The 27,253-nt window shown below is 43.7% G+C and overlaps 1 protein-coding gene across 8 annotated transcripts in view; it reads right to left on the minus strand.

The window, feature by feature from the left end:
• The window catches only part of LYN (LYN proto-oncogene, Src family tyrosine kinase), a 108,192-nt gene that overhangs the window by 49,944 nt on the left and 30,995 nt on the right, over positions 1-27,253 (minus strand). For 4 of the 8 annotated variants that reach the window (XM_081504972.1, XM_081504967.1, XM_081504969.1 and 1 more), the window contains exon 1: positions 22,579-22,903. The exons of the other annotated variants lie outside the window; for them this stretch is intronic. The gene's annotated coding sequence lies outside the window, so the exon portion shown is untranslated. Of the gene's footprint in view, positions 1-22,578; positions 22,904-27,253 lie in introns of those variants that run through there. 8 annotated transcript variants of the gene reach the window in all.

Here is a 27,253-nt window from a genome sequence, read left to right on the forward strand (position 1 = left end):
GATTCCAGGAAAAGAGAACTTCACATGCACAGTACTGGCCCCGGGAACACAGCCCCTTCGGGGAACTAGTTCAAGTCTAATGCTTCAGGGAACAAGTAGGGAAGTCCAGGAGTTGGGCTGGAGGGGGAGGCATGGCTGAAGACGAATGTCACTGTGCAAGGTGAAGTGAGGGGACCTGGGGCTTCAAAGGCAAACAGGATGAAGAGCCAAGAAGCATAAAGGGTAGCTCCAACCTTACGTGGCTTGGGGCCTCAGGCAATGGCGGTGGCCTTCACGGAGACTGGAAATCAAAGAAGAGACACAGGTATGGAGAAAAGATGCTTGTAGGAACATCCACACGATCACATCTGTAGACTTCCCAGTAAGACGTGTGAGTGTGGAAAACAGGAGAGATGTCAGAGCCAGAGGCACAGAGGGTGCCACCAGCCACCCTAAGGCCTCAGGAAAGACCCCTGACAGAAGGGGGCTTGGGCACAACCAGTGAGACAGATGGAACCACCCTTCTAAAGGCTAAACTCTTATCTGTCTATTCAGTTATACTAGGATGTGTAGCTGCTGCTGCTGCTGCTGCTGCTAAGTCGCTTCAGTCGTGTCCGACTCTGTGCGACCCCATAGACGGCAGCCCACCAGGCTCCGCCGTCCCTGGGATTCTCCAGGCAAGAATACTGGAGTGGGTTGCCATTTCCTTCTCCAGTGCATGAAAGGGAAAAGTGAAAGTGAAGTCGCTCAGTTGTCCGACTCTTAGCGACCCCGTGGACTGTAGCCTACCAGGCTCCTCTGTCCATGGGATTTTCCAGGCAAGAGTACTGGAGTGGGGTGCCATTGCCTTCTCCAGGATGTGTAGAGCGCCACCCAAAGCAAACTGGAAACTTTAGATCTAAAAGTGACTTTAAAACTGAAATCGGATATGACTATTCCTCACAGCACAGCCTCACAGTCAAATTTATACATTAAAAACAGAACAAAATCTGTTACGCACTCCACTACAAGGAACCCAAAGGCACACGAGAATTGCCTAGGTTCACAGAGCAGATTCCCTGGACACAGTCCAGAAGTTCTCCCGGGGCACAGAGGGGTGGGTGCTCTGCTGTGACCGTCATTCTCAGGCACTGCCAAAGGGGACCCCTGCCCAGAAAGTCACAGAACAAGGACGGTTTCACGTGGGGAAGGCGGGTGATGGGAGCTTGGAACACCTCCTAGAGGAGGAATGGGTCAAAAAAGCCTCAGGCTTTTGCCCTGGGTTGGCCTGCCTTTGGTCCTACAGGCCTCGGCAACCACCACCTTGTTTATCGTCTCATTGGCTGACGTAGGAAGCCTCTGAGGAAGGTCACGCCTCTTTCTGAAACTAGCGAGCTATAGTTCCCAAAATAAAGGGGAAGCAAGTACTTCTCTGACTCAAAACAGCACGGTATTTTTTTTTTTTCTTTCATACGCTAAAGTTTCTGAAATGGGATGGGTTTTTTAGTTGATCTGTAAATAAATAAGGGAGTTCTTTTTTGACCCGTCCCACCTCCACCCCTACTCCTACTCTCCAAAAAAATGTGTTTTTAACTTATTCACATTAAAGTTGGGCTGCATGAAGGAGGGAAGTCGGTATTGGAAAAGGCCAATGTTAGTGGACCCCAATGGCTCCCTGAGCTGCGAGGGGAGTAGCCTGCTGGGTCCCCAGGACACACGCACCCCTGGTTGTGTGCACCTCTCCCCAAGATGTTTCCTGGGAGCCCACTTTTCTCCCCAGACCCTCCCTGGCTCCAACACACTCCAGTTCTGTCTTTTTTCCAGATCTGGACCCAAATGTTACCTCCTCAACAGGTCTTCTGAAGCAGACAGGCCGGGCTCCCAGCCTGCTTCTTCTCTGAGGTACCACTCAGAGCAGGTGCTCCTGGAGGGTTCGTGGAAAGAAGGGATGGACCAAGCGCTCAGGCTGCTGCACTCTGGGCTTCCAGTGTGCTCATCCCAGCCCCTCCCGCTCCAGACAGGCAAGGAAAGGGAAAGGGGCCATCCCCGCCCCAGCCATTGTTGTTGTATTGGAGACAGAGGCATAGAGACCTGTAGAACTAACTACTAGTTCATAGGAAACACAGGTTAAAGGATCAAAATAATCAGACAGGTCCATGATGTGTCAAAAGGTGGGAACTTCAGAAGTATTCCCTGAATGAGCTTTGAATGAATAGGTGAGTGGGAGAGGACACATGGGTGGATCATTGGAGATATCTGAATACATGTGGACGTGATCCTTGGGAATCATGTGGTTCATTGGTGTGATGATGGTACTGTGGTCATGCAGGAGAAGGTCCACATCTGAGGAGATGCTCGTGAGGCGGGTAGGGATGTGGGCTCAGGGTATCTGCCAACTGTCAACATTTCCACCAAAATGAAAGAGAAAGGGGGGACACGGGAGCAAGAGGAGGGGACAAATGTGGCAAAATAGTTTAAAAAAAAACTAGTGACTCGAGGTGAGGATGTCCTCTGAAGGGGTGATGGTGATCATCTGAGGGCAGTGACCATGGGAAGGAAGACAGAGAATGAAAATTAAAAGCAGGAGGATGTGTGAGGGGGTGGTCTAATCTGAAGATTATTATTTATTTATGCATATTTCATGATTTCCTCCTCCCCCGGCACATGGGCTTCCCTGGTGGCTCAGATGATAAAGAATCCACCTGCAGTGCAGGAGACCTGAGTTCGATCCCTGGGTCGGGACGTTCCCCTGGAGAAGGGAATGGCAACCCACTCCAGTATTCTTGCCTGGAAAATTCCAAGGACAGGGGAGCCTGGCGAGCTACAGTCCATGGCGCCACAAAGAGTCCGATATGACTGAGTGACTTTCACTTTTCATCACATAGATAATTGAGAGCCCCATGTGCACACTGGAGAGGAAGACCCTAACCCACTAGCACTGAGCTTTGAGTTTGGGTTCCTGCAGTTCAAACGTTCCAGCCAAAGAGCTCAGATAGCATCCTGTTGCATCAGAGGATGAACAGCACCAGGTCTTCAATTCTTTTCACTGCGCCACAGTACCAGAAAAACACAAAACCCAGTGCACCCCCAACAAAAACTGAGAGCCCAGTTACGTGTTTGCAAGTGATAGGAGCAATGCTTTATAAGGATTTACACCTTAGTATTTATTTTTCAATTAAAATCTGTAATTTTCTGAGCATCTCATCTAATCCTCGAAGAAACCCCATGACCCAGGTATTATTAATCCCATTTTACAGAGGAGTAGATGGAGGCATGGAGAGATTACATGACTGGCCTCAAACCATCGCACAAGTGAATGGTGGACTCACATAGCTTTCACCTGAAGTATGTGCTTTTTTTTCTTACCCTTTTGCCAAAAAAATGGCTATTTTGAAACATGTGTTTTATCTCGTTATTAATGATGCTGAAGACACTGTTTTTTATAGCCTGCTTCTTTCTCAAAAAGGATTTGAAATGCTTTTACCAAAAAGTGAGTTTAAGAAACTGGAAACAGAAAACTCTAGGTGAGGAAAGGAAGAGAATGCAAATGTGGATCCAGATTTGCAGTTCGAGCTTTCCGGCAGGAAGAGCCAGAGCCGGCATCACAGGGCGCTGTCCTGGGAAAGAGGAAGCTGACCTCGGTCCACGCTGGACGAGGACACACTGGCATAAAATTTCTAAAGTTTCATAGGATGGGCTTCACATAAAGTGCTGTCGGCAATGTCTTCGATATTTCTTTTTTAACAGTAAATGAAAGTACATTTTACATGTGGACTTGGTTGTTGTTCAGTTGCTCAGTCGTGTCTGATTCTTTGTGATCCCATGGACTGCAGTGCACCAGGCCTCCCTGTCCTTCACCATCTCCCGGAGTTTGCTCAAACTCATGTCCATTGAGTCAGTGATGCCATCCAACCATCTCATCCTCTGTTGACCCCTTCTCCTCCTGCTCTCAATCTTTCCCAGCAGATCTGAATTAATCATAATAATACCTGAGGGTCTGACATGCAAATACAACCCTAGGATGTTGTTCATTATAGAAGTTCAAGTAGATGATCTAACCAAACACAGACAGTAGGCGACCCTCTGTCACAAAGGGACCTCCACCAACATATCCAGAAAACAGGATTGGGCGACTTTTCTGTCCAGACGTTCACTGGGGCAAATATCCATTAGCGGTGCCTCATCCTTACTGAAGGGCCTTCGAATACTAAAATCTTTGTTTAAAAAAGAAAAACCCGAAGAAACTCTGGGATAAAAGGCTAATTATGACTCCTCATTTATCACTGGGCTGCTCATGGTCAGACCCACAGTTATCCAGATGCTCAGCAAGGAAGCAGCTGTCCAGCTGGAATTCCACTTCTGAGAGGTTGTTCTTTTTTCTCTCTCTCCAGCTTTTTTTTTTTTTTAACAATCTTATTGATGTATTGGCTTTGCTGGGTTTTCGTTGTGGCATGCGGGACTCTCTAGTTGTGGTGCTTGGGCTTAGTTGCCTTGTGGCATGTGGGATCCTAGCTTCCCGAACGGGGCTCAAACCCCTGTCCTCTGCATTGGAGGGTAGATTCTTTACCAGTGGATCAGCAGGGAAGTCTCTCTCTCCAGCTTTATTGAGATATACTCAACATATATCATTGTATATATTGGTAGGTACAATGTGATGATTTGATATACTTATATATTGTGAAATGATTACCTCAAGACAGTTAACACATTGATCACTTCACATTTTTAGGGGTTTTTGTTGTTGTTTGTTTGTTTTTATGGTGAAAACTTGTAGAGAATTTGTTCTTTAGATATGCTTACACAGAGCACAAGGATGTTCATACTGGTGTTATTTATGTGACAGACACAGACAAACTAGATGTCCATCAATAGGGGTTGTGTTGTGTGTTAGTTGTTCAGTCATGTCTGACTCTTTGTGACCCCATGGACTATAGCCTGCCAGGCTCCTCTGTCTATTTCATTCTCCAGGCAAGAATACTGGAGTGGGTTGCCATTCCCTGCTCCAGGGGATCTTCCCAACCCAGGAATTGAACCCAGGTTTCCTACACTGCAGGCAGATTCTTTACCGTCTAAGCCATCAGGTAAGCCTGATAGGGGAGAATTCATTAAATTAGGCCAAACTAACATATTATATCACATGGATCACAGCCTTGTCTAACTCAGTGAAACTAAGCCATGCCATGTAGGGCCATCCAAGATGGACGGGTCATGGTGGAGAGTTCTGACAAAATGTGGTCCCCTGGAGAAGGGAATGGCAAACCACTTCAGTATTCTTGCCTTGAGAACCCCATGAACAGTATGAAAGCAGGAGGAGAAGGGGACGACAGAAGATGAGATGGTTGGATGGCATTACCGACTCAATGGACATGAGTTTGGGTAAACTCCAGGAGTTGGTGATGGACAGGAAGGCCTGGCATGCTGCAGTCCATGGGGCTGCAAAGAGTTGGACACAACTGAGCGACTGAACTGAACTGAACATATTATAAGAGTGAGGTGGGTTAAAAAGAGAAATTTGCATAACTTGGATGCTCTTGATCACCAATCATTATTAATTGAAAAAACTTCATATATATACATCAATTTATGTAATCAATAAGCACACACACATACATACACACACACACACATACATGCACACACACACACACATCCATGTATATTTAATGTGCACAGAAAAGAATCTGAAAGGACCCCACCATCATGTTGCTTAGGTTCTGAAGTCCACTTGAAAGGTGCAATAGCCCATATAGAAATTTTCTCTTAAAAATGTCTAAAGAAGGGAGTTTCCTGGTGGCCTAGTGGTTAGGATTTGGTGCTGTCACTGTGGTCACCCGAGTTCCATCCCTGGTCCAGGAACTGAGATCCCACAAGCCCCACGGTGCAGCCAAAATATATATATTTTTAAAAATTCCTAAGGAAGACACCACAATTTGCAAAGTATTTTGGAGAAAAGAACTGTGAAGTTATATTGCTAAACTCAAATCCTGCATCCCTCAATTATTAACTGTGTGATCTTGGCAAGCAACTTAACCTCTGCGCTTCAGTTTCCTTCTGAAAACAATGGAGATCACTTCATCTAGCTAATCAGTTTGTTATGAGGGTGATGTCCCTTAAATCAGTAATATTTATCAAGTGCTTAGAAGTGTACGTAAGCAGCACATGCTGCTGCTGCTGCTGCTAAGTCACTTTAGTCGTGTCCGACTCTGTGCGACCCCATAGACAGCAGCCCACCAGGCTCCCCCATTCCTGGGATTCTCCAGGCAAGAACACTGGAGTGGGTAAGCAGCACATAGTAAGAGCTATATACATCTCTGCTAAATAACACAAAAATAAATGCAGCCCAAAGTCTAGGTTTCCCTCCATCACTGGGAGAGAGAGAATCCGTGATGAGAAGCATAAGGAAACCCAGTCTCACCCCAAAGAGGGACCCACAGCAGCACACCTCCCGTCTCAGTTTCGGGCTGGCACATGCCCTACGTACCCCTTCTAAATGGAGCTTTTCTCCCCTCTTCCTCCTCCTCTCTGTTATGCAAGGTACCCTAGACGCCAGGTCACTCTGTTGTCCAGTTTTGTTTTTTTTTTAAATTATTTATTTTTGGCTGTGCTGAGTCTTTGTGGCTGCGTGGGCTTTTCTCTAGCTGCTGGGAGCTGGGGCCAGTCTCTAGTTGCCGGGCTCAGGCTTCTCACTGCGGTGGCTTCTCCTGTTGTGGGCGCTCAGACTTTAGCAGTTGCAGCTTGAGGGCTCAGTAGTTGTAGCTCCTGGGCTCCAGAGCACAGGCTTAATAGTTGTGGTACATGGGCTTAGTAGCTACGCAGCATGTGGGATCTTCCTTGAACAGGGATTGAATCCATGTCTCCTGCATTGGCAGGTAAATCCTTTACCACTGAGCCACCAGGGAAGCCCTGTTGTCCACTTTTATAACATGATGATATGAACATAAATGTGTGTATTCAATTCAGTTCAGTTGTGTCTGACTCTCTGTGACCCCATCGAACGCAGCACACCAGGTTTCCCTATCCATCACCAACTCCTGGAGCTTACTCAAATTCATGTCCATCGAGTCGGTGATGCCATCCAGCCATCTCACCCTCTGTCATCCCCTTCTCCTCCTGCCTTCAATCTTTCTCAGCATCAGAGTCTTTTCCAATGAGTGAGCTCTTGACATCAGATGGCCAAAGTATTGGAGTTTCAGTTTCATCATCAGTCCTTCCAATGAATATTCAGGACTGATTTCCTTTAGGATGGACTGGTTGGATCTCCTTGCAGTCCAAGGGACTCTCCAGAGTGTTCTCCAACACCACAGCTCAAAAGCATCTATTCTTCGGTGCTCAGCTTTCTTTATAGTCCAACTCTCACATCCATATAAGACTACTAGAAAAACCATAGCTTTGACTAGACAGACCTTTGAGGGGAAGGAATTCTGCAGTGAAAGAGGTTCCTGAGCTTGGATTTATATAATATATACTTCAGGTAATATTTTGTTTTTCACCATAAGTTTCACAAGTTTAAAAGATATTCCATCAGGTCTACTTCAGCCTGAAGTTCAAACAAATTCACCTCTCGGCTATAGAAAGATTTTTAAATCACCAATTTCTCCTATTCTGAGAGCTAAAAGAAATAAAAACAGGAAATTGGATTGCCACTTCCCCTGTAAAATCTGAATCCACGTTTTAAGAGCTATTTCACACATTTATGTTCACAATCCTAGATCTTAAAATCGAGAAACAAAGGAATTAGAATTTAACCCCTGAGAACCTAAATTTCTTGCCTTTACAAAGTGCTACCAAAGAAATTGGTTTTTTTGCTTTGTTTTGTTTTTATTATGACTTAGCATTTTCTTTTTATGATGACCGATGTATTTGCTTCCTTTAAAGACCGATGCCTTTATCCCAGCAGTCACACAGAAACCCAACAAAAACTTTTTTTTTTCACTTCACCACAACTTCTCAGACTGAATGTGTACATTTGCACTGCGTTTTCCCAGGAGCTAGTGAATAAGGCATCCAGAGGTTCTAAGTCCCCCTCCTGCCCTCTTTGGCCTGACCTTGCGAAATATAAGTGATCATTCTGGAGTGACCAGAAGCATCTTTAGGGCAGGAGACAGACAGCAAGTGGGAGATGAGAGGAAGATGAGGACTTGCTCGCTCTGTGGCTGGCACAGTGCAGACCAGGAAGACACTACCAGAGATGGACCCATGCCTGGTGATCAAAGGTCCATGTCAAAGTGGACCTGAGCCCAATGGCCTTGGAGCTGCACTTCCAACCACCCAAGGCCTCTTGCCTGACCATGCAGGGAGTTCACCTCCAGAAGAGCTGAGCAAGGGAGCCTCAGAAGAGAAAGGAAGCCCCAGGAACATAGGGATGGGTGCTGACGATCCCAGACAAAAGTGGTTTTGAGCTTCCAAAGCAGGTTGAGCTTGCTTCCAAGGTCATTCACAGGGACTCGTCCCCAAGACAATTCTTATCTGGGCAATCTGGTACTGGTTACGTAGCTTGAGACATGTACCTTGCCCGCCCAGACAGAAACCATTCAGATGACCTTTGACTGTTTTCCTTTTTCCTTTCCTTTCAAGAATGAGACTTTGGAGGCTTTTTTTAGAGATGCAAAGCCCAGGGAGGAGTTGGGATCTTTTCCCCAAACTGCTTATAAGAGAGAAAGAGGTCAGAAAAGCCTCCTGGGTGTCCTGGGGGAGGAAGGGGACAGAAGAGGAGGAAGCATCAGAACTCAACTCCACGACCAGCACCATCAATTCCAACTTAAGTAGTTGTCTTTCTCTACTATAAAGCCCCCCACTAAGGTTTAAATCACTTCAGACCGACATTACCTTTTGAACAAAGGTCCATGTAGTCAAAACTATGGTTTTTCCAGTAGTCATGTACAGATGTGAAAGCTGGACCATAAAGAAGGCTGAGTGCCCAAGAATTGATGTCTTTGAACTATGATGCTGGAGAAGGCACTTGAGAGTCCCTTGGACAGCAAGGAGATCAAACCAGTCAATCCTAAAGGAAATCAACCCTGAATACTCATTGGAAGGACTGATGCTGAAGCTCCAATACTTTGGCCACCTGATGTGAAGAGCCGACTCATAGGAAAAGACCCTGATACTGGGAAAGATTTAGGGCAGGAGGAGAAGGGGATGACAGAGGACAAGATGGTTGGATGGCATCACCGACTCAATGGACATGAGTTTGTGCAAATTCTGGGAGACAGAGAAGGACAGAGGAGCCTGGTGTGCTGCAGTCTATGGGTCGGACATGACTTAGTGACTGAACAACAATAGGAGGCATTTCCATGTGTACTAATATCATCCATTTGCTTGAGGTGGGGGGGGGTGGCTTCTTTCTCCCCAAATAACACAAGAGCAACCTGCATCTATCTACATCTTGGAAGAGAGCAGAAGAAACAAGAAGGATAACTCTTATCTTGAAGGTGTAGAGTCATGATGGAAAAGAGACTGTTTAAAATGGAAATGATTTGACCCCTGTTGGTCAACTTAAGGTTGTTTTCCCACCTGCTGCTCCTCAGAGCACTGGAGAGAGAAGAGTTAGACAATATGAAGGTTTCTATTCCCTCCTTTTTCCTTCCCTCCTTTTTTTTTTTTGCACTGTTGAACTGCAGCATGCAAAATCTGCAAGCCTGTTTCACACAAGATGCATAAGTTTCCGGAATTAGAGGGTGGTGATGGTTTTACAACTCATGAGTATACTAAAAGTGTATCAATTAAAAATTAATTTAAAAAATCCCCTCCCTCTCCCATGCTGAAATGAGAGACCCAGTGCATTACAACTGATTCCCTCTTCATTAACTCTTCTTCAAGCCTTTGTAATCAAAATCTGATCCATTTTAATTTACCTCATGTTTGCTGATATCTTTATCCAGTTTGAAACCATTTCTTTATTTTGTGCTTTAAGACTCAGGTGCGGCCTCAGGAAGACCCAGGGATCGGGCAATGAACTATAACATGAATGTGTGGCATAAAAATGTGAACCTAACCTGACACAGAGATCTTTTGAAACAGCAGTCAAATACGAAAGACAGCAAATTGCGTTTTGGGAACTTTAATAACCTGGTACAATTTTTATCACTACATTAATTAGGGTGTGTCCAGAAAAGAAATGTAAGACAGTTTCAGAGGTGGATGAAGTTCAAACACCTGGAGGTTTGGCGTCCAGCACAGAGAAAGTGGAAGAGAAATCTAGCTCTTGCCTGGAAGAGAGTGGAGAAGTGACAGAGGTGTGGGGAAGTTAGGAATCCGGTGTCTAGCTGCAGGTCTGGCCTGGACGGTCCTGTAGTTATGGACAAGACTAAGCCGATCTCAGGATTCTAATCTCCTCACCAAGAAATGAAATCAGTGGGCATGGCAGGAGAGAGTATGTGACAGTCTTCACCTTGACAGAATGTAACAAGGGCCTTTAAAATGTATCCACTTCTCAACACAACACCCACACCTCTGGCCATAAGAGATTTCTAAGAAAATAACTGGGTAGTTACACAAAACTCTTAAGCAAGGGATTTTTATTGTGAGACTGTTTGTATTATAATACCATCCAATCAGAAATAGACTTGTTTGACATGGAAGAAACCTAAGTGTCCATCAACAGACAAATGAATAAAGATGTGGTACACATGTATATATATATATATATATATACACCATATATATGCAAGTGGAATATTATATGTATACAATAGAATATTACTCAACCATAAAAAGTATGAAATAATGTCATTTACAGCAACATAAATGGACCTAGAGATGATCATACTAAGTGAAGTAAGCCAGGCAGAGACAGAAAAATGTCATACATCATTTATATGTGTAATCTAAAAAAATAACACAAATGAACTTATTTACAAAACAGAAAAAGACAGACATAGAAAACAAACTTTAAGGTTAACAAAGAAGAAAGGTGATGGAGAGACAAATTAGGAGTTTGGGAGTAACATATACACACTACTGTGTATAAAATAGATAATCAATTGGACCTACTGTATAGCATAGGGAACTATACTCAGTATTTTGAAATAACTTATAATGAAAGAGAATGTAAATATAGACTATATAGTCATATGTCGCTGTCATTTAGTTGCTAAGTTGTGTCTGACTGTTTGCGACCTCATGGACTACAGCCCACCAGGCTCCTCAGTCCATGGGATTTTCCAGGCAAGAATACTGGAGTGGGTTGTGGTTTCCATTTGCAGGGTATCTTCCTGACCCAGGGATAGAACCCGTGTCTTCTGCATTGGTAGGTGGATTCTTTGCCACTAAGCCACCAGGCAAGCCCATATATATGTGTGTGTATGTGTGTGTGTAAAACTATATATAACTGAATCATTTTGCTGTACACCTGAAACTAACACAACATGGTAAATTAATTATACTTCAATTAAAAAAATAAATTAAAAAAAAAAGAAAAACAGACTTGTTTGCAGATAATAGGTTATTGGTTAAATAAATGGAGACTAGCTCTTGAGATTCATTTCACCCAAAACCAATTCTCTGAGGATTTTCACCTTACAAGATGATAAATTTACCAAATTTTGTATCTTTTAACTCTTTGTGTATATAATTTCATCTTTGATGTGATGTTTTAACAGCTTAAGTTTATTGCTGGTGGGTGTTAGTATTCAGTAGCTTAAGGGTATAATAATTATTATCCAATGTAATTGTTTTAAAACCTTTTGAAGATTTCTATGAAGCTTTTTTAAAGGAATGTTCTGTTTTTAGAAACTAAGAATTGTCCAGTCTTCTTAGAACTATGTTAGCCTTGTGTGTGCGTGCTCAGTCGTTCAATAGTCTCCGACTCTGCAACCCCATGGACTGTAGCCTACCGGGCTCCTCTGTTCATGGGATTTTCCAGCCAAGAACACTGGAGTGGGCTACCATATTAGCCTTGATTACTAGTAATTGGTAGCCAAATTATTAAGAATAATTATGAGATAACTGGAGAAATTTGATCATTTACTGAATATTTGATAAGGAATTATCATTTTTATGTTTAATAATGGTATTAAATTTATGTTGAAAATGTGATTCTTTATTGTTTAGAGATTAAAATCAAAATATTTATGGATGTAATTTTGGAAACAGTAATTAGCTTAAGTGTAATAGGAGATATCCTGGAGAAGGGAATGGCAACCCACTCCAGTATTCTTGCCTGGAGAACTCCATGGACAGAGGAGTCTGGCGGGCTACAGACCATGGGGTTTCAAAAAGTCGGACATGACTGAGCAACTAACACACAATAGGAGATAAGATTTTTCTGTAGTTTCCTATTTCATTTCTTAACTTTTAGGACAAGTTAATTTTTAAAGATTCTTTTGAACATAGTGGCATGTTTTTTGCTACGTCTGAGGCTCAAGTCTTCTGCTTCTTTCTACAAATTCCTCTATACATCCTCACTTTCTTTCCATAGCTCAAGATTCTTCTATCCTTTCATGTCAACTGATTTTACAAACAGCCGACAGATCAACACAGCCTAACTTATCCTTAGAATCCAGAGATTTAGCATGCCATGTCTGTTGGGAATGTTTTTTTAAGAATATTCATTTATTTATTTGGCTGCACCAGGTCTTAGTTGTGGTATGCAGGATCTTTAGTTGTGGCATGTGGGATCTAGTTCCCAGTCAGGGATCAAACCTGGGCCCCCTGCATTGGGAGTGAGGAGTCTTAGCCACTGGACCACCAGGGAAGTCTCTGTGCTGAGAACGTTTTATCACTTCCAATTACTTTCTGATCCTTCTAAATTTAAAAACTTAAAATTATAAGTTTTTAACTGCACAACTCTCAGAGTTGATATGCCATTTGAAGCACTAGCAGGAGAACATTAAAATGCCTAAAGTTTCTTTAAAAATAGAAATAATATTCAAGTAGTTCAAAGAAGCATGTCTTCTGGTAAATTGGAACATTTGATAACTTCATCAAATTGGCCTTCAGGCAACTGACTTTTGTAAATTGGTCTAGAACATGATACCTCAACAAAAAAGAATACTAGTAGTCATTAAAATATTGCACATTATATCTGTTGACATAAAAAGATACTCACAATATATTTAAGTTAAAAAGCAACACATATAGCCAGATGCCATTTTTTTGTGAGGAGAAATGATGTAAACAGGTAGGAAAAGTGTCTAGGAAGAAATATCCTAAAATATCACAAGGTTCATCTACAGGTGATGAGTTTGCAGGTATTTTGGGGTTTGCCTTTTTCTTCTTGTCATATATGTATATATATTTACATGTATGTGTACGTGTGTGCTAAGTTGCTTCAGTCGTGTCTCTTTGTGACCCCATGGACTGTAGCCCACCAGGTTCCTCTGTCCATGGGGACTCTCTAGGCAGTAATACTGGAGTGGGTTGCCATGCCCTCCTCCAGGGGATTTTCAAGACCCAGGGATGGAACCTGTGTCTCTTATGTCTCCTGCATTGGCAGGCGGGTTCTTTACCACTAGCGCCACCTGGGAAACCCTACGTGTGTGTGCGTGTGTATATATATGGCACATATATAATTTCCTATTCAGATATATATATGTATATATACACACATCAGAGTTTGAAGAACCTTAGGTTATATGTTTAATTACCCTTAATCTAAAATTTTAAAAGATGTTTTTCATTTTGTGTAAGTTATACATACATATACAATGTCTCTATTATATATAAGTATATATATAACATATAGTATGCACACACATACATAAACTTGTACAAAAATGGATGGAAATTTTAAAATAAGAGAATCTGAACCCATAACCTAAGGTCCTTCAAACCCAGAGAATCTGTAGGAGGAAAGAACTTGGGGAGACTTCAGCTGGAGCCACTGTCCTTCTACATTTGCTAAGATCCCTCGGAAATGAAATGTCAATCATGTACACGGTTACAGACATCAGGAAAATGGCTCCGTGTCCACGAGGCACATACTAGCTTGCCCTAGATGGACAGAAGGCGCCTGATGGCTATCTCAGGAGGCGACAAGCACTCAGTTCCTCATGTGGACACAAGAGGTAGGTTTCGTGGATACCTACAAGCCTTCTTCTCTTTGATTCCAAGGCAGTTGGAAGGTCATGGCAAGATCCATGCAGGGAATGAGATAAGAGGTGGGGAAGGAGTGGGTGAGGCTGGGAGAAGGCTGGGGGCTGAGCTACATGAGAGGAGGCCAGGGTCCTGACGCTCTCGTGACAACAAACCCACCAAACATGCCGGTGACAGTTCCCGGGATTGAGTACACAAAGCTGATCCCATTTGCATAACTCTTAGTTGAGCAATTTCACACAGAGGAAGACATGGGGGATTGCTGAAACAAGTGGGGGTTTTGGGTTTCGTTTCTCTTCACAGTAAAAGGGAACACTATGAAAACAAGATGAGCTAATGGAAAGTTAGGTATCACAGGGAAAACGTGTCACTTCAAGGACCAGAAGAGGAAATTCAAAGCAGAGTCTGAATTCTGTATGCACAACCCACCAAGAAGTGGATGGAACATCAACCTTATTTCCAGTCTCGGATTTTTAGAATCAGTGGTCCAGCCACTTCTCTTTAGAAATATATAAAATGATATGTTTAAATTCTACTTTAAGAGTTAGTCAGGTTTTACTGTTCAGCACAGGGAACTCTACTCAATGGTATGTGGCAGCCTGGATGGGAGGGGAGTTTGGGGGAGAATGGACACATGTATGTGTATGGCTGAGTCCCTTCGCTGTTTACCTGAAACTAATACAACATTGTTTGTTAATTGGCTGTACTCCAATAAAAAAAAAGTTTAAGTTGGGATTACATAAATAGATGTAACAAAATAGAAATTATTATGAAAATGAGAAAAAGTGAAACTAAGCCCAAGATAGCTCAAAGCTGAAGGTCATATCTTAAGTGGTCTGCACAATTGTTAGGGGCAGACCAAAAAATCTCCAGAATTTAGGTTTTCTTGAGGCTAAAGCAAGAGGATCACATGCCCACAGATATAAATAAGTCTGCATCTCTGCAACAGGCTTTCTCAGCCTCAGTACTATTGACATTCTGAACGAAAAAATTATATGTTGTAGGGTCTGTCCAGTGCACTATAAGGTCATTAGCAGCATCTTTGGCTTCTACCCACGAGATATCAGTAACACTCCCGCCCACTCCCCATGGCCAGATAGAACAACAAAAATGTCTCCAGACATTTCCAAATGTCCCCCCATGGCAAGAAATCTGATGTTTCAATTACTGGTAATGAGCTTACGTATTGATACGTTCTGTTACAGACTGGGACAGAACAATATGCTTTGTCACTCATCAGAGAAAGGCAGGTCTACTATTCCTTTATAAAATGTAAAGGACATTCATAGCCAAAAATTCTGTCCAACAGATGTCTGCCACTCTGCTTACACACACAGATACAGACTCACAAACACACTCACAGACCTGGTGTTTGTTGGACTAGACCCAGAAACTTTCTATGACAAAATCTCCACCCTGGCTCCACACTTAAATACAATACAAACTAGTCTCATGAGATAAAACTAGAACAGTTGTTGTTCAATCACGTCCAACTCTTTGTGATCCCATGGACTGTAGCACGCCAGCCTTCCCTGTCCTTCACCAACTCCCAGAGTTTGCTCAAACTCGTCTCCATCAAGTCGGTGATGCCATCCAACCATCTCGTTTTCTGTCAAGAACGATCTATTCTACCCACTCCCTCTTATGAAGAAACTAAGGCTCCAAGAAGTCAAGCCAAGAGTAGCTACTGCTGCTGCTGCTGCTAAGTCGCTTCAGTTGTGGCCGACTCTGTGCGACCCCATAGACGGAAGCCCACCAGGCTCCCCCGTCCCTGGGATTCTCCAGGCAAGAACACTGGAGTGGGTTGCAATTTCCTTCTCCAATGCATGAAAGTGAAAAGAGAAAGTGAAGTCACTCAGAAGTGTCCAACTCTCAGCGACCCCATGGACTGCAGCCTACCAGGCTCCTCCGTCCATGGGATTTTCCAGGCAAGAGGACTCGAGTGGGGTGCCATTGCCTTCTCCGAGAGTAGCTACTAATAGATTCTATTTCCACTGAAGGTAACAACAACAGCAAAAAACCCAAACACCTATACTGTAAAAACATAATAAACACTACAACAAACAACCTAAAAACTGTAGTACTATATGTATAAAACTGTATAGATTATAGTGGAAATATCATTTCGAATAGCATAAAAAATTAAAAAAATAAAAGTATAGTAAACAGAATAGACAGCCCAGAAATTGTCAATTTGTCTTTTACAAAGGAGCAAAGGCAATTCAATGGAGAAATGACAGTCTTTTCAATAAGTAGTGCTATAAAAACTGGAGACCCAAATGCAAAAGGAAAAAATTAATCTAGATCCAGATCTTATATCTTCTATAAAAATTAACTCAAAATGCATAACAGAACTAAGTGTAAAATGTAAAGCTATAACCCCCCTGGAAGATGACATAGGAGAAAATCCAGGTGACATTGAGTTTGGCGATGACTTTTTAAATAAAAAAACCAAAAGCATGAGCCATAGAAGAAAAAAATTGATAAAGTTGGACTTTATTCAAGTTAAAAACTTCTGCTCTGCAAAAGAAAATTAAAAGACAAGCATGAGCTGGGAGATCTTTTCAAAACACAAATTAAGGACTGGTGTCTAAAAAAATACACAAGAATTCTTAAAAGTCAATAATACAAAAACAAACAACCCAATCAAAAAATGAGTGTGAGATCTGAACAGACACCTCACCAAAGAAGGCAGAAAGATGGCCACTAAGCCTGTGAAAGATGGTCCACATCATATGTCATGAGGGAGATGTGGATTAAAACAATGAGCTACCACCATGCACCTACAAGAGTAGCAAACATCCAAAACACTGACACCACCCAAGTCTGGACAAAAGGCAGAAGGAGAGGAACTTTCATTCACCACTGGAGAATAAAAAATGGTGCAGCCGCTTCAGAAAACAGTTGGGCAATTTCTTACAAAACTAAATATACTCTTAGTACCTGATTCAGTAATTCTACTACCTGCTATTTACCCAAATGAACTGAAAACTTAAGTTCACACCAAAACATGCATATGGATGTTTATAACAGCTTTACTTATAACTGCCCAAACTTGGACACTACTAAGATATCCTTCAGTGGGTAACTGGAGGAACACACTGTGGTCCAACCAGACAACAAAACATTATTTATCAACAAAAGGAAATGAGCTATCAAGTCATAAAAAGGCATGGAGGATACTTGGATGCATATTGCTAAATGAAAAAGAGCCAGTATGAAAAAACTATATAATGTATAATTCCAACGCTATGACATTCTGGAAGAGGCAAAACTATGGAAACAGTTAAAAGGTCAGTGGTTGCCAGTGGTTCAGAGAGAGGAAGGAATGAATGGGTGGAACACAGGGGATTTTGTGTGTACTGAGCTATTTTGTACAACACCATAATAGTAGACACATGTCATTACACATTTGTCAGACCCACAAAAGGTACAGTCCCAAGAGTGAACCCAATGAAAATGGTGGATCTGCATTCATCACAATGTATTAATATTAATACTGGCTCATCCATTGTAATAAATGCACCACACTACGCAAGATGTTAATAATTAGGGGAAACCGAGAAGGCAATGAGTACCACATGGAAAACCCTCTGTACTTTCCACCCAATGTTTCTGGAAACCTGAAGCTACCCCGAAAAAGTATTAATTCTTTAAAGTATTAAAAGTATTAAAGTATTAATTCTTTAAAAATTTAATAGATTAAAATTTGTGACAGAATGGGCATGGAGCCACATACTACTGAGTTGATATTTCAGAAAAATGTATCCTCAATTTTGAAACGACTGTATTACCTTAAAATATTTCTGCTGAGAAAAGTTGTCCACAGCTACTAGCATGTCCCTTCCTAGCACCCAATAGTCTTTGCAAAGATTGCAATGATCAAGGGCAGGCTGCTCTGCCTTAATCATCATTATGAAAAATACAATAGAATTTTGTTAAATCCTCTTAACTGAATCCCCAAACTTCTACAATGTTAGCTTGGAAAAATAACTGATAAGAGGTAGAAGTTTATTAATGTTTATTAAAGTCATGTTCCTAACGATACGCCTGTAGCCATCTACAATCAACAAAAGATACAACTAAATTAGACAGAAAGACAGAAAGACAGAGACCATCAGATGAGGCAGGCCTGAGTACACACACATATTTGCATAATGAACAGGACTTTTATCAGAAATTAGCAATCCTGAAGAACCACTGCTGTCAACCAATAGTTCAGTAAATTGATTAAGTAAAAATAGGATGGTAGCAGATACCTAAACTATATGGTAGCATTCAAGAGACTCCACCATGGTGTAGAGCTATTGGAATTGAGGATAAGAAAGTGGTTGGATCTGGTGAGTAAAACTGGATGGTGGATGCTAGGAAGGAGGGGTGAGCATCTGATGTTTCAAAGTGTTTCAGTTGTTTTGGTTTTTAAATTATGCACAAGTACTCCTTGAATGATGTGAGCTGGACCATAAGGAAGCCTAAGTGCCAAAGAATTGATGCTTTTAAACTGTAGTGCTGGAGAAGACTCTTGAGAGTCCCTTGGACTGCAAGGAGATCCAACCAGTCCATCCTAAAGGAAATCAGTCTTGAAGAGTCATTGGAAGAACTGATGCTGAAGCTGAAACTCCAATACTTTGGCCACCTGATGCAAAGAATGGACTCATTTGAAAAGACTCTGATGCTGGGGAAGACTGAAGGCAGGAGGAGAAGGGGATGACAGAGGATGAGATGGTTGGATGGCATCACTGACTCAATGGACATGAGTCTGAGCAAACTCTGGGAGATGGTGAAGGACAGGGAAGGCTGTGTGCTGCAGTCCATGGGGTCGCAAAGAGTAGGACACAACTGAGCAACTGGAAAACAACAGCATCTCCTTGAAAGTGACCAGCATCCATTTTTAAGAATGGCTAAAAGAATTCTGTGACTGAATAAAACAATGCTTATAATGTAACAGTTTAACAAAGCAAGATTAAAACTGAATCCACGTTATGATGACATACATAGGAACAAGTCCAGAAAGGACTATTCAAATCAAATGAAATCAGAACGGGAGGGGGAGAGAATCAGTACAACGTAATTATATGTGATGGGTTTTAAAACTACAAGTTGAAAACACTTGGTTATTATTAACACAATAAAATAAACTTTAGAAAAATTTTTGTTTAAATCAAAATTAAAATAAAAACACTTTCACACTTCTATGGTCAGTTTTTATTTTTCTCCCTCTCCACTGCCAAAATGTCTATGACAAGAGACACTGCTTTACTTTCATAGAAGTATGATCTTTTTATTAAAATGGATAACCAACCAGGACCTGTATAGTACAGGAACTCTGCTCAATGTCATGTGGCAGCCTGGATGGGGAGGGGAGTTGGGGAGACTGGATACACATATATGTATGGCTGAGTCCCTTTGCTGTCCACCTGAAACTATCACGACATTGTTAATTGGCTGTTAGTCACTCAGTCGTGACTCTTTGTGACCCCATGGACTGTAGCCCACCAGGTTACTCTGCCCATGGGATTCTCTAGGCAAGAATACTGGAGTGGGTTGCCACGCCTTTCTCCAGGGGATCTTCCTGACCCAGGGATCAAACCTGCATCTCTTATGTCTCTTGCATTGGCAGGTGGGTTCTTTACCGCTAGCACCATTATTATTTTTTTAAATGGTACTGAGTTGTGATAACAAATGCAGATGAAGTGGTTTGGACCTGACTCCCTAGGGAATGGGACTCTGGTGCTTCTGCTCTAGGATTGCTGTGAAAAACTTACTGAGACCCTCAGGGGGTTGTGAACCGAGGGGGTTGGGGATCTGTGAATCTGTAACTTTACACAGTGAGCAGCAGCAGGAGGGGGAAGATACAGCAGGTGGGTGCTGTCAGCTGAAGCAGGCAGGCTGAAAGAGGGTGGAGGGTGGAGCCCCCGGCAGGTGCACGTCGGGGGAGGGGGCTGGTGTGCTGGCGCTGGAAACCTCCCCCGTCACCTTCCAGGCTGCCCACTGTGCTCTAAGCAGAAACCACTGATTCTCAGGGAGTACTGATGCTGGATTAGATGCCCCCTGGTCACTTCTAGAAAATTCTAAATCAATTAAACAGCATGATGGCTATTCTATTGAATTTCCATTATTCGTAGGGCAAATTTCTCATTTTCCCCACCATCCTCGTCACCCAGGATCAAAACCTCTGTCATCTCTGCAGTCCCATTTTATTCTCCCTTGGGCCCTTGTCACTTTCTGTGTAACCTCGCTGGGTTTCTAGGCTTAGGGAAAGGCACGGACAAGGCCAATAGCATCATTCTGATGGTTTTCCCCTACATCAGTCTTCTTTCTCTACCAAACCCTGTGTGCACGCTCAGTCGCTCAGTCGTGGCCCACTCTTTGTGACGTCACTCTCGGCGCCTGCCAGACACCTTTGTCCATGGGATTCTCCAGGCTAGAATACTGGAGTGGGTTGCCATTTCCTTCTCCAGGGAATCTTCTCGACCCAGAGATTGAACCCGCGTCTCCTCTGGGTCTTATTGCAGGCGGATTCTTTACCCACTGAGTCATTGGGGATGCCCCCTACTAAACCTTACATGGTATTTATGACTAAAAGGTCCATTTTCGATGTGACTATTCTGGGTAGTGTGGGTGCCTCCCGGCCAGTCTCTGTAGCATCAGGCTTTTCCTGACTCTGGGCTCAAATTTGTGAATTATCATCTCATCTTTACATTTACATTCAGGATCCATCAGACCCACCTTCTACTCTTCACCTGATGAAATGACTGAATTCTACCTTTACTCAGAGGCAAGCTTCAAAACTGAGATGTGCTCTCATTCATCCCCTCCCTGCCCACCGCTCTGTATTCACATTTCTCCATGGCATGATCACACTAATTTAGCTTACAGGATCTATTTTAGCATCTGTCTTGTCCCTCCTTGGTGATCTGCAAGCCCCGTGTGAGTAGGTATTTTTGTCAGGTCTGTACCCCGTTGGACTGCCAGTCTGGAGAACAAAGCTTGGCACTTGGAAATGCTCATACATATTCATCATGGCACGGAGGACACAGTAGAATAAATGCTTAGGAAGTGTTAAGACACCATGATTACTACTATACCATCATCTCAAATTCTGCTACCAACATCTCTAGTACTGTCAACAGGAGAAAACTGCAAGTGTTCAGCTTGCCCCACACAGCTCCTCACAGCCTGGGACCAGTCTGTCTTGCCACTCAGTGTGACAAGGACAGAAACTTGCATTTATTGACATGGTAGTGCCATTCTGCCTCCCCATGTAGGCCAATCCCACTGATTCTCCAAAGCCTAATTCAGACCGAGTCTTGCCTACATCCTTCTCTCCCTGACCACTTCTCTCCATAATCAATTTGGGATGTAGCCACAGGCCCCAGGACACCGCCAACAGTCCTGTTTAATGTGAGTCTGTAACTCCTGCATCAGCTACTGTTAATGTGTTTGCGTCTCTCTCCTCCATGGAGACTGTAAACTCCTTGACATACTATCTGATCAGCCTCCTTGTACACCACCCTGTTTCCACCACTGAGACACACAGTCTCCTGACCTGGTCACCATGACACAGCAAAACACCTCCGTTGAATTGAAGTTGAACTTAGAAATCCCATGGACTATGCTGGGAAAGATTGAAGGTGGGAGGAGAAGGGGACAACAGAGGATGAGATGGTTGGATGGCATCACCAACTCAATAGACGTGAGTTTGAGTCAACTCCGGGAGTTGGTGATGGACTGGGAGGCCTGGCATGCTGCAGTCCATAGGGTCGCAAAGAGTCAAACACAACTGAGTGACTGAACTGAACTGATACAGTAGTTTGCGGTCAGAAGCAATTCTGTAGGTACATCCCATTATTTTCATTAGCCTATCTGGTTTATAATAGATGATCAACAAATGTTAGTTCCCCAAATCGTTTTAGTTTCAGACAAATCTAGACCATGGCAGCCACCTATTCACTCAGTCTGTGACCATTCAAACAATCTGGGCTGAAATCTCGACTCAGTCATTTCTCCCAAATGAAGGTGCCAAGGGCTTTAGGATGAGGAAATCTGGGTCCAACCTGACTCCTGTATTTATTAAGAGCCATACAAACGTCAGCCAGTTACTTAATTGAACTTCATCCTACTCATCTGTACCACGCAGATAACACTACTCCTTCAAGAGTTATTGTGAGGATTAAATACAAGAGCACATGTTAACCCCTCTGCCTCAAAACAGTGAACAATGCATTACTTCCCATTTTCTCTCCCCATGCCCCTCAAACAGGGAGAGCCAGATTATAGAGAAGAAAGGCTCATGGGACCTTTGGCACAAACAAAACTGCTAAATAAAAATCACTAGGGAGCCTTTACAAGCATTGGTTTCACCAACTAAAGTGTTACAGTTTGCACAGCATCGCAGACGGGCCTCTAAGGCACCCCACCTTCAGCACCATCCCGGACTTTTGCTCCTTTTCCTGAGATGGAAGTGGGCCAGATTACAGAACCCTCCCCACTCACACGGGGCTCCCCTCACTGAACTGCTCAAGCCTCTCACTGTCTTACAGCCCCCACTCACCCATCTGGCAGACAAATGAGCTCTGTACTTACAGATCTTTCTTTTTCAACTGGCTTTGGGTCTCTTCTCTGATTTTGTCACCAAGAGAGTAAAAGCCTGAAGAATTCTATTTTTGGCCTCCAGGTGTGGTTGGCTGAAGGACCCAGAGGACTAAAGGGCAAACAGTGGGGACACAATTCAGTCCCCTGTTCCTTCACTCCCCAGGTTTACATCGAATGAAAAGGCAGCTTAGGTGCTTCAGACCCCAAGGCCCAAGCCTGCAGCCTCAGCCACCATGTTCTGAGTTCCTCCTGCAACGCAGCGATCTCTGTCCATCACCCCTCCACCTCCAGGAAGCCCTCCAGCCAGCCTCACAGTGAGCTAGAGATTCAGACAGGCACAGCAGGCCTTTCAAGCAGCCCCAGGAGGAGGAAGTTTCTTGTTCCCACGGGCCTGGGTTTTTCTCTTTTGGGTCTGTTTTCTCTTTCTGAAACCAGGAAGCTCAATTTGCCTAATGGTTAAACCCAAAAGGATTACAGATTTTTTTCCTGTAAGAACCCGCAGTCCCGTGGTCCATCCCTCCCAGTAAAAATCAATCAGTTTCCAAACCACCCCGACACAGGGGGGCTTTCTGTTCTCCCCAGGGAAGACTCTTTCATGACACTATTTGGATGAAAAGTACAACATTAACAGATCATTCATATTTCTGTTTGCCCCTCTCACCAAAACGCTAAAAATGCAACCACTGAATTACATCTCATTTCCCTGAAGAGATAAAACCCACTCTTTCTTTTCTCCCTGCCTCTATTTCTTTCTCTGCTTTTAACCGAACTGCTTTTAGGTTCAGACTCTCACACTTAGCTCCCTCACATTTCCGTTCATTAGCCCTGAACGCCCAGAGACTTCTGCTTTTCTTGCGGTAATTGAGGTTCTCCTTCTCGCCTATGGTTTTTGTTAAAAATGTTCCCTCCCTTAGTAACACAGCCAAACCTTCAACAATCTTTCCTTGTGCCATCAGCTCCCCTGGTTTTAACCTCCAGGCAAGGGAGTAGGGGGCCTCACCCACAGCCCCCATGTGGCCCCAAGAGGGAACCACGGAGAAGAGGGCGTCACTCAGGATCAGAGAAGTGTAGACGCAGGCTGAATGTATGACTGTTGAGCTACTGGTCGACCTTGGGAAGTCATTTACTTCCCCCATCCTCCGTGGACTTACTGGGAAACCGCGGCCACTGCACCCTACCCCCGGGGCACCTACTTTGGGAGGGCTCTTGTCAACATCACTTATGTGTGCTTACTCACAACTGCCTGATTCTTCCCAAAGAATCCTTTCTACATGTGTCACTCAATTCTTTTTTTTAAAAGAAACTTTTTATTTCGTATTGGAGTATAGCTGATTAACAATACTGTGATAGACTCAAGTGGACAGCGAAGGGACTCAGCCATACATATAATGTATCCGTTCTCCCCCAAACTCCCCTCCCATCCACGCTGCCACATAACACTGAGCAGAGTTCCCTGTGGTGTACGGTAGGTCCCTGTTGGTTACCCATTTTAAATATACTAGTCTGTACATGTCCATCCCAAACTCCCTAACTACCCCTTCCCCTCATCAACCATAAGTGTCACTCAATTCTTTTAAACATAGTTTCAGCTGTGCTGGTGACAGCAGTACACCCTGTGTTTGGTTTATCAATGTGTTTATTAGGCCACAATTCTTTTATTATTATTATTATTATTATTGGAGTTTAGTTGCTTTACAATGTTGTGTTAGTTTCTGTTGTACAGCAAAGTGACTCAGCCATACGTACGCATATATCCTCACTATGTCACCACAGAGCACTGAGTGGAGTTCCCTGTGCTGTACAGCAGGTTCTTGCTATTTATTTTACACACAGCAGTGGATGTGTAAGGCCCAATTAGACCTTGATTCTTAACCTGAGCTAGGCATTGAATATCATGGGGCTTTTAGGGAAAACACCCAAGCTCCGGTTCTACACCAGACCACTTCAATCAGGATCTCGGAGGGTCAGGTCTGGGCATCAGTATTTTTAAATCTCCACAGGTGAACAAGTAACTCCAAAACTTTTTAATCATTCCTTTTTTTAAAAGATTTTCTGGATGCATACCATTTTTGCAGTCTTTATTGAACTTGTTACAATATTGCTTCTGTTTCATGTTTTGGTTTTTTGGCCCCAAGGCATGAGGGATCTTACTGATCCCACCCGGGATGGAACCCGAACCCCAGGCATTGGAAGGCGGAATCTTAACTACTGGACTGCCAGGGGAGTCTCCAACTCTAAGACTTTCAGGTGGTGGTCAGTGTGATGCAGAAAAAGCAGGGTAACAGGAGGTGAGGGATGGGACAGCCGGTGAGCAAGGTCTGGGTGAGAACATGTTCACGGCGAGGACCCCACGGAAGGGAACAGAACTACTGAGTCCCACATGTGGATCAGAGGGCTGGGCTGCCCAGCATCTGAAGTGGGAGGTCTCGAGATGCCCCTGTCCCGAGCACCACAGACGCGCTTACTCAGCCCTTCCTTCCGCTCAGGGTAGTTTTGTGTAAGACCTCAGCTTCCTTCCAATATTTCCTCCTTTCTGCTTATGCTGTGGCCAGAGCAGGTTTCCATGGGAACCCAAAGAACTACTAGTGCCACAGGTTATCTAGTTTAGACTCATCTTATTTGTGGAGCCGTAGCTGACAAATTCCATTCAGGGAATCTGAGGGGAACTGAGTATAGCGCCTACCACTGAGGCTCCCGGATGCACTATTCCTTTACCTGGTCTAGACATCCACTGTCTCCTCATTCACAGTACTCATGGGTCAAACAAAATGTCCATCTTTTCCAGCTCAAATTCTATGCACCTGGGGTCACTGTCACTGTTGAATCTACCGTAAGAGACACAGGAGCTGCAGACACCTTCCAGACATGGGCCTCCCCTCAAGGAGCACTCTTTTCTTCCCTTCTTTCTTCAGTTCATGTCACCAGCTCCCCCTCCTCCACTCTCTCAACTTTACAAGTTTGACACAATATCATTAGCGTATCCAGTGTGTAAAAATGTTTGGAGAGCAACTGCAAAAGAATGACTCTTGCTGATCTCAGCGTGCTCAGTCGCTTCAGTCATGTCTGCCCCTTTGCGACCCCATGAACTGTAGCCTACCAGGCTCCTCTCTCCATGGGATTATCCCGGCAAGAATACTGGAGTGGGGTGTCATTTCCTCCTCCAGGGGAGCTTTCCCACCCAGGGATCAAACCTGCATTTCCTGCATTGACAGGTGGGTTCTTTACCACTGAGTCATCGGGGAAGCCCGTCATCATTCCAAATGAACAGAAACCTGGTCTTTTATTTTTCTGTCTGTATACACACACACATGGGCTTCCCTTGGGGGCTCAGACAGTAAATAGTCTGTTGGCAATGCAGGAAACCTGAGTTGGATCCCTGAGTTGGAAAGATCCCCTGGAGGAGGGCATAGCAACTGACTCCAGTATTCTTGTTTGGAGAATCCCTATGGACAGAGGATCCTGGGGGGCTACAGTCCGTGGGGTTGCAAAGAGTCAGACACAACTGAACGACTAAGCACAGCACGTGCACACACACACACACACACACACACACACACACACACACAGTGTTACCATCCCCACATCTCTAGGTCAGTGTGAGTTTGTCCCTCAGGGGTGGGGCATCATGACATGCAGGACCTGATGAGGGGTTTACACCTTCCTTCACATCTGGTGCTCAGGAATCAGCATCAAGGGCAGGACACTCACCTAGAACCCCTGTTCCCGTGGAACCATCTCCACTGCTCTGGGATCTGTACCCTGCACACACCCTCCCAGACTGGTGTCAGGTCTGCAAATAAGGCATAAACCTTTCAAAATCACCCCTAGTAATCTGACAAAGTCCAGGAGAAGCACAAAATTTAGCCTGAAAAGCACTATTTATATTTTTTATTATTTTTTAACTTTTTATTTTATATTGGAGTATAGCCCTGAATATTCATTGGCAGGACTGATGCTGAAGCTGAAGCTCCAATACTTTGGCCACCTGATGTGAAGAGCTGACTCATTGGAAAAGACCGAAATGCTAGGAAAGATTGAAGGCAGGAGGAGAAGGGGACGACAGAGGACGAGATGGTCGGATGGCGTTACTGATTCAATGGACATACTCTGGGAGACAGAGAAGGACAGGGAAGCCTGGTGTGCTGCAGTTCACAGGGTCGCAAAAAGTTGGACACAACTTAGTGACTGAACAACAAATAGCCGATTAATAGTGTTATGATAGATTCAGGTGAACAGTGAAGGGATTTAGTCATATATATACACGTATACATTCTTCCCTGGGCTTCCCTGGTGGCTCAGCTGGTAAAGAATCCGCCTGCAATGTGGGAGACCTGGGTTCGATTCCTGAGTTGGGAAGATACCCTAAAGAAGGGAAAGGCTACCAACTCCAGTATTCTGACCTGGAGAATTCCATGGACTGTATAGTCCATGCGTCACTAAGAGTCGGACATGACTGAGTGACTTTCACATTCTTCCCTGAACCAGCTGAACTCACCTGAACCCCTGTCCCATCCAGGCTGCCACACAACACTGAGTAGAGTGAAAAGCACTATTTTTAAATAAGAAAACAGCACACCATGGGAAACACAACCTCATCAGTTCCAATTTACTGGTTTCAAAGCCAATATCTATGGAACTCTTACTGTGTACTTGGTACTGTGTCAAG

Source organism: Giraffa tippelskirchi, chromosome 6, assembly GCF_054371585.1.
Source record: "Giraffa tippelskirchi isolate mGirTip1 chromosome 6, T2T-mGirTip1v1.2.pri, whole genome shotgun sequence".
NCBI lineage: Eukaryota > Metazoa > Chordata > Mammalia > Artiodactyla > Giraffidae > Giraffa > Giraffa tippelskirchi.